Here is a 10,770-nt window from a genome sequence, read left to right as displayed (position 1 = left end):
TTCCCCCAGCTGGCAAGATAGTACTCGGTCCAGGTGAGGACCCTCTGGGGTTTCCCCTTCCCCAGCTAATAGAAGGTGCATTGGCCCCAGAGAGGGCAGGCAGAGCCTCATGTTCACCCTCCAGGACCTACTCGAGCCTAATCCAAGGCAGACACTCTGGGGCTGAACCATTTGTCCCTCCATGTGCTTGCGGGGAGGGCTGGGGAGCAGGGTTTGTGGGCAATGAGAACCACCACCAGGGGTTGTTTCCTCTCATGCCTCTCCCCGTGTGCCCAGGCAGTGCCCTGCCCTGCCCCACCCTGCTCCATCCCTCCCTTCAGGGACACTACTTCTCCAACTTCTTCCCCTCCCACGCCCAACATTTGGACTGCTTGTGTGGCTGCAAGGCTGGGGGATGGGGGAGGAGGGGTGTCTTCTCAAATTCCTGGGAAAGGAGGAGTCCAGGGCTCAGATGTTGTCCCAGCCTCCTCCCTCCTCCACCCCCCTCCTCGGTTCCCTTAGGATAGCAGAAGCAGAAGCAGGAACAGGAGCAGAGGGCAGCGTGTCTGGGCAGATCAAATTCTAGCCTCTGGGCTGAGCAATTATGGGCCCAAGGGGGAATCCACCTTCCCACAGAGGCAGGACTCATAGCTCAGTCCTGGCTCAATACCCTCCTCCCCAACCCTCTGTCCCCCAGATCAGCCAACCCCCACCCATGGAAGTTGTGGGGAACACTAGCTGGGGAGTGGAGATGACCTCCATCCCTGAATTGGACTGAACAGCAATAGGAGGGAGTATCTGGGTTTTGGGGGGTGGCCCCTCCTATCCTCCCTTTTTTATGGTATTTGTTAAGCACTTACTACGTGACAGGTACTGTACTAAATCTAAGTGTTGGGGTAGATGCAAGTTAATCAGGATGGACACAGTCCATGCTCCACGTGGGGCTCACAATCATTCATTTATTCATTCATTCAATTGTATTTATTGAGTGTTTACTGTGTGCAGAGCACCATACTAAGTGCTTGGAAAAGTATAATACAACAATAAACAGTGACATTCCCTGCCCACAACAAGCTTACAGTCTAGAGTGGGGGAGACAAACATCAATACAAATAAAGTACATAAATGCTGTGGGGCTCGGAGGGGGGAAGAGGAAAGGGAGCAAGTCAGGGCAATGCAGAAGGGAGTGGGAGTTGAGGAAAAGTGGGGCTCAGTCTGGGACAGCTTCTTGGAGGAGATGTGCCTTCAATAGAGCTTTGAAGTGGGTGTGGAGGGGAGAGAGTAATTGTCAGATTTGAGGGGGGAGGGCATTCCAGTCCAGAGGCAGGACGTGGGCTAGGGGTCATCAGTGAGACAGGCCAGATGGAGGCACTGTAAGAAGGTTAGCACTAGAGGAGCAAAGTGTGTGGGCTGGGTTGTAGAAGGAAAGAAGTTAGGTGAGGTAGGAGGGGGCAAGGTGATGGACTGCTTTAAAGCCAACGTTGAGGAGTTTTTGTTTGATATGGAGGTGGATGGGCAACCACTGGAGTTTATTGTAGAGGGGGGTGACATGTTCTGAACGTTTTTGTAGAAAAATAATCCGGGCAGCAGAGTGAAGTATGGACTGGAGTGGGGACAGGAGGCTGGGAGGTCAGCAGGGAGACTGATGCAGCAATCCAGGTGGGATAGTGCAGTCTTAATCCCCATTTTACAGATGAGGTAACTGAGGCCCAGAGAAGTGAAGTGACTTGCCCAAGGTCCCACAACAGACAAGTGGCAGAGGCAAGATTAGAACCCAGGTCCGTGCTCTTTCCACTAGGCAACACTACTTCTCTATCCTTGAGAAGCAGTATGGTGTAGTGGATAGAGCACGGGAGGCAGCATGTGTAGTGGATAGAGCATGGGCTTGGGAGTCAGAAGGTCATGGGCTCTAATCCTGGGTTCGCCAATTGTCTGCTGTGTGACCTTAGGCAAGTCACTTCCCTTCCTCTGTGCCCCAGTTACCTCCTCTGTAAAATGGGGATTGGGACTGTGAGCCCCATGTGGGACAGAGACTGTGTCCAACCTGATTTGCTTGTATCCATCCCAGAGCATAGTTCAGTGCCTGCCACGCAGTAAGTGCATAACAAATACGACAATTATTATTATTATTATTATTATTATTATTATTATTATTATCCTCCAGAACATGATTAACAGGGAGTGTGGAATGGGGATGAGAGGCTGAGGGGAGTGGGGGTGTTCCTGTGAAGAATAGTGCCCAACACAGTGCTAAATGCTTAGTACAGTGCTCTGTATACCATAAACACGCAATAAATACCATTGATTGAAGAATAAGTTGTTCTCATTTCACTGAGGGGGAAAGTGTGCACGTGTATTGGGCCAGTGGCTCTTGGAGCCAATTAGACTGGGAGATGGAAGTACTTCTCTGAGGGGACCATTGAACCACCTACCCCCTCCACATCACATCCCTGGTCCATGTGAAATCTGGTGCTTTGTCTGAGCAGCACAACTCAACCACGGGAGCCATGGGCTTAAGAAGGAGGCTTGGCACTGAAAAGAAAAACCAGAAAGAAAAGGTCTGGCACCCTTCAGAACTGGGCAGGGGACTGTCACAACTGGACAAATTAGGCCCCCAGGACCCCCAGTACATACATCTCTGCTCAGAGGCTCGGGTCACTCCAGATCCAGGACAGCCTGCCCCCGGGGTTCCTAATCCTTTTTTTAAATGGCATTTATCAAGCACTTACTAAGTGCAAAGCACTGTTCTAAGCGCTGGGGAGGTTACAAGGTGATCAGGTTGTCCCTTGGGGGGCTCACAGTCTTAATCCCCATTTTACAGATGAGGGAACTGAGGCACAGAGAAGTGAAGTGACTTGCCCAAAGTCACACAGCTGACAATTGGCAGAGCCTGCATTTGAACCCATGACCTCTGACTCCAAAGCCGGGGCTTTTTCCACTGAGCCACGCTGCTTCTCTAATCCTTGCAACATCTCCCACCTTCCTTTAGCTTTCAGGGGGAAATCTGGGCCAGGAGCTCTAGCAGCATTTGGAACCTGTCCTGGGGCTGCCTGTCTCAGCCGGTTTCCCCTGGGGCCGTTCCTCTAGCCTCCCCATGGCTCCCCAGTGACCTCCTACCCTCTGCTCCTGTTCATCCAGCTGGTATCTCCGCAGCTCTGCACAGCCAGGAGACAGGGCAGGAAGCAGGAAGCTCAGAGTCTTCACTCCATCTAGTGGCCTGAACACCACAGGGCAGGTGCCCAGACACAGTCAGTCAATCAATCAATCAATCAATCAATCGATCAATGGTATTTGCTGAGCGCTTACTGCATGCCATAAGGGAAGGCTACTCCATGAGGCCTTCCCAGACTGAGCCCCCCCACTTATCCTTTGCTCCTCCCCCCTTACCCATCACCCCCACTCCCTCCCTCTGCCCTACCTCCTTCCCCTCCCCACAGCACTTGTGTATATTTGTACATATTTATTACTCTATTTCTTTTATTAATGATGTGTATATATCTATAATTCTATTTATTTTGATGGTATTGACACCTGCCTACTTGTTCTGTTTTGCTGTCTGTCTCCCCCTTCTAGACTGTGAGCCCATTGTTGGGTAGGGACTGTCTCTATATGTTGCCGAATTGTACTTTCCAAGCGCTTAGTACACTGCTCTGCACACAGTAAGCGCTAATTAAATATGATTGAATGAATGCTGTGTGACCTTGGGTAAATCACTTCACTTCTCTGGGCCTCAGTTACCTCATCTGTAAAATGGGGATTAAGACTGTGAGCCTCATGTGGGACACAGTAAGCACTCAATAAATACGATTGAATGAATGAATGAATGACCACTGTACTAAGAGCTTGGGAGAGTACAGTACAACAGAGTTGGTAGATACGTACCCCGCCCACAACAAGCTTACAGCCCAGAGGGGGAGACGGACATTAAAATCAGTTATAGGGGATATAGTAGAGTATAAGGATATGGACACAGGTGCTGTGGAGCTGGGCTGAGTATCAAATGCCCAGACACAATCAATCAATCAATCATCTTTATTGAGCACTTACCATGTGCAAAGCACTGTACTAAAACCTTGGGAGAATCCACGAGAGACTTGGGAGAGTAGGAGCAATCCCTGCCCATAAGGAGCTTACAGCTCTGAAGGGGAGGCAGACTTTGAAATAAATACAGAGAGGGGAAATGGCAGGGTATAAGGATATGTAAGTGCTGTGGGGCTGAGGAAACATGGACTGAATGTTTGGTAGAAAAATGATCCGGGCAGCAGAGTGAAGTATGGACTGGAGTAGGGAGAGACAGGAGGCTGGGAGGGAAGTGAAGAGGCTGAGGCAGCAATCCAGGCAGGATATAATGAGTGGTTAGATCACTCGGACACACTCCAGTACACTGACTCCCCTAGGCTCCAGGTGCCCCTCTCCCCTCCACCCCTCAACCTTGCTAGGTAGTGGCCCCATATGGATAGGGACAGTCTCTATCTGTTGCCAAATTGCACTTTCCAAGCACTTAGTACAGTGCTCTGCACACGGTAAGTGCTTAATAAATAAGATTGAATTAAAGAGCTGCCTGGAGAACAGGGTTGCTGCTGGATTGGCCAAACAATGACTGCACCAACCACAGAGCCAGAGCCAGGAAAAACGGCACAGCCCTGGAACCCAATGACAAACCTGCGGAGATCTCCCAGAGGGGAGGGGGTGCCCCACTGAAACACCCCCATGAGCTCCTCATCAACACCTGGAACCCGGAGCAGATGACACCTCATGAGAGAAGCAGCATGGCTCAGTGGAAAGAGCCCGGGCTTTGGAGTCAGAGGTCATGGGTTCAAATCCTGGCACTGCCAATTGTCAGCTGTTTGACTTTGGGCAAGTCACTTAACTTCTCTGGGCCTCAGTTACCTTATCTGTAAAATGGGGATTAAGACTGTGAGCCCCCTTTGGGACAACCTGATCACCTTGTAACCTCCCCAGTGCTTAGAACAGTGCTTTGCACATAGTAAACACTTAATACATGCCATTATTATTATTATTGTTATTACTCTCAATTGCTGGCAACATCATAGCCAGAGGACTCCTAGATCGGCTACTGAAGAATATTGTTGACCAAATGCTCCTGGGATCACAAAGTCACTTCAGACAACAGGCTGGCACAGTGAGTCAAATAAAGAAAAAAAGCAGGGAGCTGCACCCAGATTTCTACATGGTTTTCATAGACCTTACAAAAGCATTTGATATCATCTGTAGCAGCAGTGTGGCGTAATGGCAAGAGCACGGGCTTGGGAGTCAGAAGATGTGGGTTCTAATCCTGGCTCTGCCACTTGTCTGCTGTGTGACTTTGGGCAAGTCACTTCACTTCTCTGGGCCTCAGTTACTTCATCAGTAAAATGGGGATTAAGACTGTGAGCCCTATGTGGGACAACCTGATTACCTTGTATCTACCCCAGCGCTTAGAAAGTGCTTGGCACATAGTAAGAGCTTAATAAATACAATCATTACCATTATTATTATTATTATCTGTAGATTTGGGGTCTGGAAATTACTTAGTAAATTTGGCTGCCCTGAAAATTTCCTCAGGATTCTGAGACTACTACAGTGGTGGCATGGCTGGCCAGGTCAGATCCAAGGGTGCTCTGTCCTGTCCATTCTCCATCACTGATGGAGTAAAGCAGGGATGCTTGTTGAGACTGGACCTCTATAATTAATTCCCTGCAGCCATGCTGGAGGATGCAACAAGACAGCTTGACACAGGTATTAGAATGCGCTGCTGCACCTTTGGGAAACTCTTACAACTTCACAGACTTCAGGCATCAACAATCATTCAAGAATGACTGCGCCCTACAGGCTCACATCTAATAAGATATGCAAGTGAATGTAAAACATTTCATGGAATCAGCCAGGTGTAACAGGTTGATTCTAAGTCTAGGGAAAACCAAATGGATGGATCAGCCTGCACCAAGGGAGCCCTGGACACAACCAAACATTTATATTGGCAAAACAGAATACTGTCACAGAATTATGTTGACTAGGCAGCATATTGACCAATGATGCAGTGCTAGGCAAGAAAGTAGAAAACTAAGTGAAGGAGGCCAGCATATCTTTTGAGGGATTGTCAAAAAGAGTGTGGTGGCTATGTGGTATCAGGATCCAGGCCAAACTAAAGGTCTACCAAGCTACAGTGTTGTCCAACCTTCTGTACGTCTGGGTGATCTGGACTCCCCGCCCAGATGCCATGGCTGGCTCCTTGAGCAATTCCGTCAGGGTCACTTGCAGGCCAGGCTCCATATCAAATGGCAAGACCAGATCATGATGAATGCCATACTGGAATGAAGTCAGTCTCCTAGCACTGAAGCTTGGCTCACAGCAACACACCTGCTCCGGCTGGGACACGCAAAGAGAATGGACCACAGACAGCTTCCGTGCGGTGAGCTGAAACTAGGAAACTGAAAACTAGGAGAGCAGAGGAAGAGTTTTTAAGGTCACGATAAGACAAAGACTCAGACAATACAGCACCCCAGCTGAAAACAGAGTTAATTGCTGAGGACAGCCCTGCATGGCACACTGCCATCAAGAACGGAGTAGCTCTTTTTCAGCCAAAGCTTCATATGGAATAGAGACAAGGAGGCAAAGGAGAAAACAATGACAGGAGCTACAAACAGATAGCTCAACCTCAAAAGAAGGGTATTTTGGGACTGAAGTGGGTGGAGTTGGAGTCTGAATTTAGCAGTGTCTCATCGATTAATTGATTCTCCACCTGGGTGAGACTCAGGGTGGAAAAACAAAACAAATATTCAGCTTGCTTGTGGCCCCATCTCCACATGATATATGTCTCTTGCCATTTGGTTATGGTTTATGAAAGAAGATTCTGAAAACAGTCATTATGAATCAAGAAATAATGTTTACTGACAGTACTCAGTGCAGGACATTGTACTAAATTCTTGGGAGTGTATAATAGAGTTAGTTGACACGATCCCTGCCCTCCAACATCATCATCACTGTCTTTATTATCTTTGCCACATCACCACAATCACGTCATCATCAGCATTTCCTGGCTCCTACTAAGCATCTTCGGAGGGCAGAGCACTGGAGGGTGGGGGGGGGAGAGGGAGGGAGAGAGAGAGAGAGAGAGTGTGTGCATGCTTGCGTGTGTGCGTGCATGCGTGTGTGTGTGTGTGTGTGTGTAATTGACAGACATTACTCTCGCCACCTTCAAAGCCTTAATGAAGGCACAGGTCCTACTAAAACCCTCCTTTCCTCTTCTCCCACTCCTTTCAGTGTCACCTTGACTTGCTCCCTTTATTCATCCTCTATCCCAGCCCCAGAGCACTTATGTACAAATCTGTAATTTTATTTATTTATATTAACAACTGTCTCCCCCTCTAGACTGTGAGCTCGTTGTGGGCAGGGAATGTGTCTACCAACTCTGTTATACTGTATTCTCCCAAGCGCTTAGTACAGTGCTCTGCAGACAGTAAACACTCAATAAATACGATTGACTGTGTGTGTGCATATGTGTATGTGTGTTAATAGTGGAGGGGGAGAGTATTAGAGAGGCAGTGTGGCTCATTGGAAAGAGCACAGGCTTTGGAGTCAGAGGTCAGGGGTTCAAATCCCGGCTCCACCAATTGTCAGCTGTGTGACTTTGGGCAAGTCACTTAACTTCTCTGTGCCTCAGTTACCTCATCTGTAAAATGGGGATTAAGACTGTGAGCCCCCTGTGGGACAACCTGATCACTTTGTAACCTCCCCAGCGCTTAGAACAGTGCATTGCACATAGTAAGCACTTTATAAATGCCATCATTACTATTATTATTATTGTTTTTTCGATTCTGAGTCCCCTGTGGGCCAGGGACCATGTCTCATTAATCCTCTACTATACTCCCCCTAGGACTCGGTTCAGTGTTCTGCACACAGTCGACACTCAATCAATACTATTGAAAAAATAAATGATTTTAATATAGAGCCATATTAGGTACCTACTCTGGTGCAGGGCACTGGACTGAGCACTTGAAGGCATATAATAGAAGTAGAAGATGCAGTCCCTGTCCTTGAGGAACTTACAACCTAATGGAGGAGGAAGGCAGACATTTGTACATATACAAGATACAATAGCATATATATAAATTGATACAAGAAAAAAAATCAACAAATGGATAAGTGAAATAAATAAATGGATCCAATGAAATCTTCTATCAGGAACAACGAATGGGCCTGGAGCATGAAAGTTCAGGATTGAGACCCCAAGTGGGGGAATCAATTGTGGTGCCAGTTGTTTGCATGTGGAGAACAATGAGCAAGTGGTGGGGCGGGGGGTGGGGGTGGGGGCAGTGCAGGTGAAGGGCAGGACCCAATGACAGCTGCATTCATTCATTCATTCAATCATATTTATTGAGCAATTACTGTGTGCAGAGCACTGTATTAAGCGCTCGGAAAGTACAATTCAGCAACAAATAGAGACAATCCCTGACCACAACCTCGGGCCAGAGCTGGTCTGGAAGACCACATTCTGGTGGACGGGGCTCGGTAGCCGTGGCGGTCCCTGCCACCCACAGTAACTAGCCATTCTTCAGGATCCCTGTTGGGCCCATCCACCTCGGGTCTTCTGTCAGAACCCTTCCCCACTGAGGGCCCAGCCCCAACAGGCAGAATCAGGATTGGAACCCAAGGCTCTTGTTTCCCAGAGCTTCACTTTAGCCACTGGACCAACTGTTCATATACATAAATGCTGGAGGTGGCTCATAGGATGAAATGACCAAGGAGGTGGGGATTAGTTCAAATTCCTTCCGAGTTGTCCAAGCCCTGACACAGCATGAGAAAGAAAATACATTTTGCAATTCAAAATGCAAGGCATCTTGGAAGTTAGTGAAGGGGTGGGGTGGGGGTGCGGTCAAGGCCAGAGAACTTTTCACTCTCTTGAGTCTCTTCAGGACCAAAAGAACAGCAGAAGCAGACTGGGGCAGGAAGGAGAAGGAGTAGCAACCGCCACCAGACTTGGGCTTGTCTCCCAGTTCCCTTGGAATGATGGGGAGAAAGAGACATGTGCTGCTTTTCAACAATGTCATTATGCTCCCAAGTGCTCAATACTGTGCTCTGCACCCAGTAGGTGCTTTTCTGGTGTTTTCGGTGGCTTCCGGGCTCCCTGTGAGGGTACAGGATGCCTGGGCATCACCAAAGGAGATGAAGTGAATGCTGAGAGACCGGAAGTTGGGGATTTAGAGAAAGAGACTCAACAGTCTTTTCCTGTTTTCTCCTCAGGCTAGCAGAGACTCAATTTAGACTCATTATTTTCACTTTACTTCCTGGCTCAGAACCTCCAGACAGAAAGTTCCACTGCTCCTCCCCAGTCCGAGCTGGGACTACTTGCAGCATTGAAGTGGTTAGGCTTTTCCAGCAGTTATTCAGCTTTCCTTTAAACCCCACCCTCTCCTTGAGGGGATCTTTGTTGGATCCCCAGGATTGCAATCAGCTGAGGGTGCTTCCCTGAACCTGACACATCAATCAATCAATGGTATTTACTGAGTGCTTGCTATGTGCAGAACACTTTTCTAAGCAATTGGGAGAGTCAGTCAAGAGAATGGGGTGAATAAAGGGTACAAGTAAAGGGTGCAAGGGTGACGCAGAAGGGAGTAGGAGAAGAGAGGTCGGTGATGAGATAGATGATTGAGGTACAGTGAGAAGGTTGGTGTTAGAGGAGTGAAGTGAGTGAGTTGGGTGGTAGTAGAAGAGCAGAGAGGTGAGGTAAGAGGGGGGCGAGGTGATTTAAAGCCAATGGTAAAGAGTATCTGTTAGATGTGGAGGTAGATGGACAACCTCTGGAGACTCTTAAGTAGTGGGGAGATATGGACTGAGCAGAGGTGTTTAGGAATCCTTCTGTTCTAAGGTGCTTTAAGAAGAAAGGCGGAAGTTCACATAGTGGGCAAGTGGCAGAGCTGGGTCTAGAACCCCGGTTTTCTGAATTCCCAACCTGTGCTCTTTCCACTAGGCCATGCTGCTTCTCACAAATCTATTCTCTTCACCCATTACACAGCAGGCTCTTTATCATATTGCAATTTCTCATTTATTTAAAACTGGGATTTTCCAATTACTTCAACAAAGATGAAACAGTTGTTTTCAGGTGTTTATCATTCCAGAGTAGAGCATATAAAGTTGTTTCTTATTTTTAAGGAACATAAAACAGGTGTTTTGGGCCACCCTTGCATTCTGAATTGGGACTAATCCATAGGCTGGCCCCATCATGCCACTTACTGAGTTTTGGAACAGAAATCTTCAAAACAAAGGACAGCCTTCTATGTATGTACTGCGGTTCCCTTCTGGTTTGCTCTCTTAATTGGTTCCATGAAAGAGGGCGAAAGGGAGTCTAGTTTCCCCTGGGAAATGATGTAGAGTGCATTCATTTGCAGCGTGGCTCAGTGGCAAGAGAACGGGCTTGGGAGTCAAAGGTCATGGGTTCTAATTCCAGCTCTGCCGCTTATCAGCTGTATGACTTTGGGCAAGTCACTTAACTTCTCTGGGCCTCAGTTACCTCATCTGTAAAAAAAAATGGGCATTAAGACTGTGAGCCCCATATGGGACAACCTGATTACCTTACATCTACCCCAGTGCTTAGAATAGAGCTTGGCACATAGTAAGCGCTTAACAAATACCAACATTATTATATACTGACCAAAATAAGGTAAAATAGAAAAAATATAGTGACCTAAAGCACAATAAATATAGTTACATGATCAATGCGCAATGTAAATATGTATCGCTAATGAAAGATTTTGAATTGAATCAAAATATAGTAGTGAATTTTCACTGTTA

This window comes from Tachyglossus aculeatus, chromosome X1 (assembly GCF_015852505.1).
Source record: "Tachyglossus aculeatus isolate mTacAcu1 chromosome X1, mTacAcu1.pri, whole genome shotgun sequence".
Lineage (NCBI taxonomy): Eukaryota > Metazoa > Chordata > Mammalia > Monotremata > Tachyglossidae > Tachyglossus > Tachyglossus aculeatus.
This window is presented reverse-complemented; position numbering follows the sequence as displayed.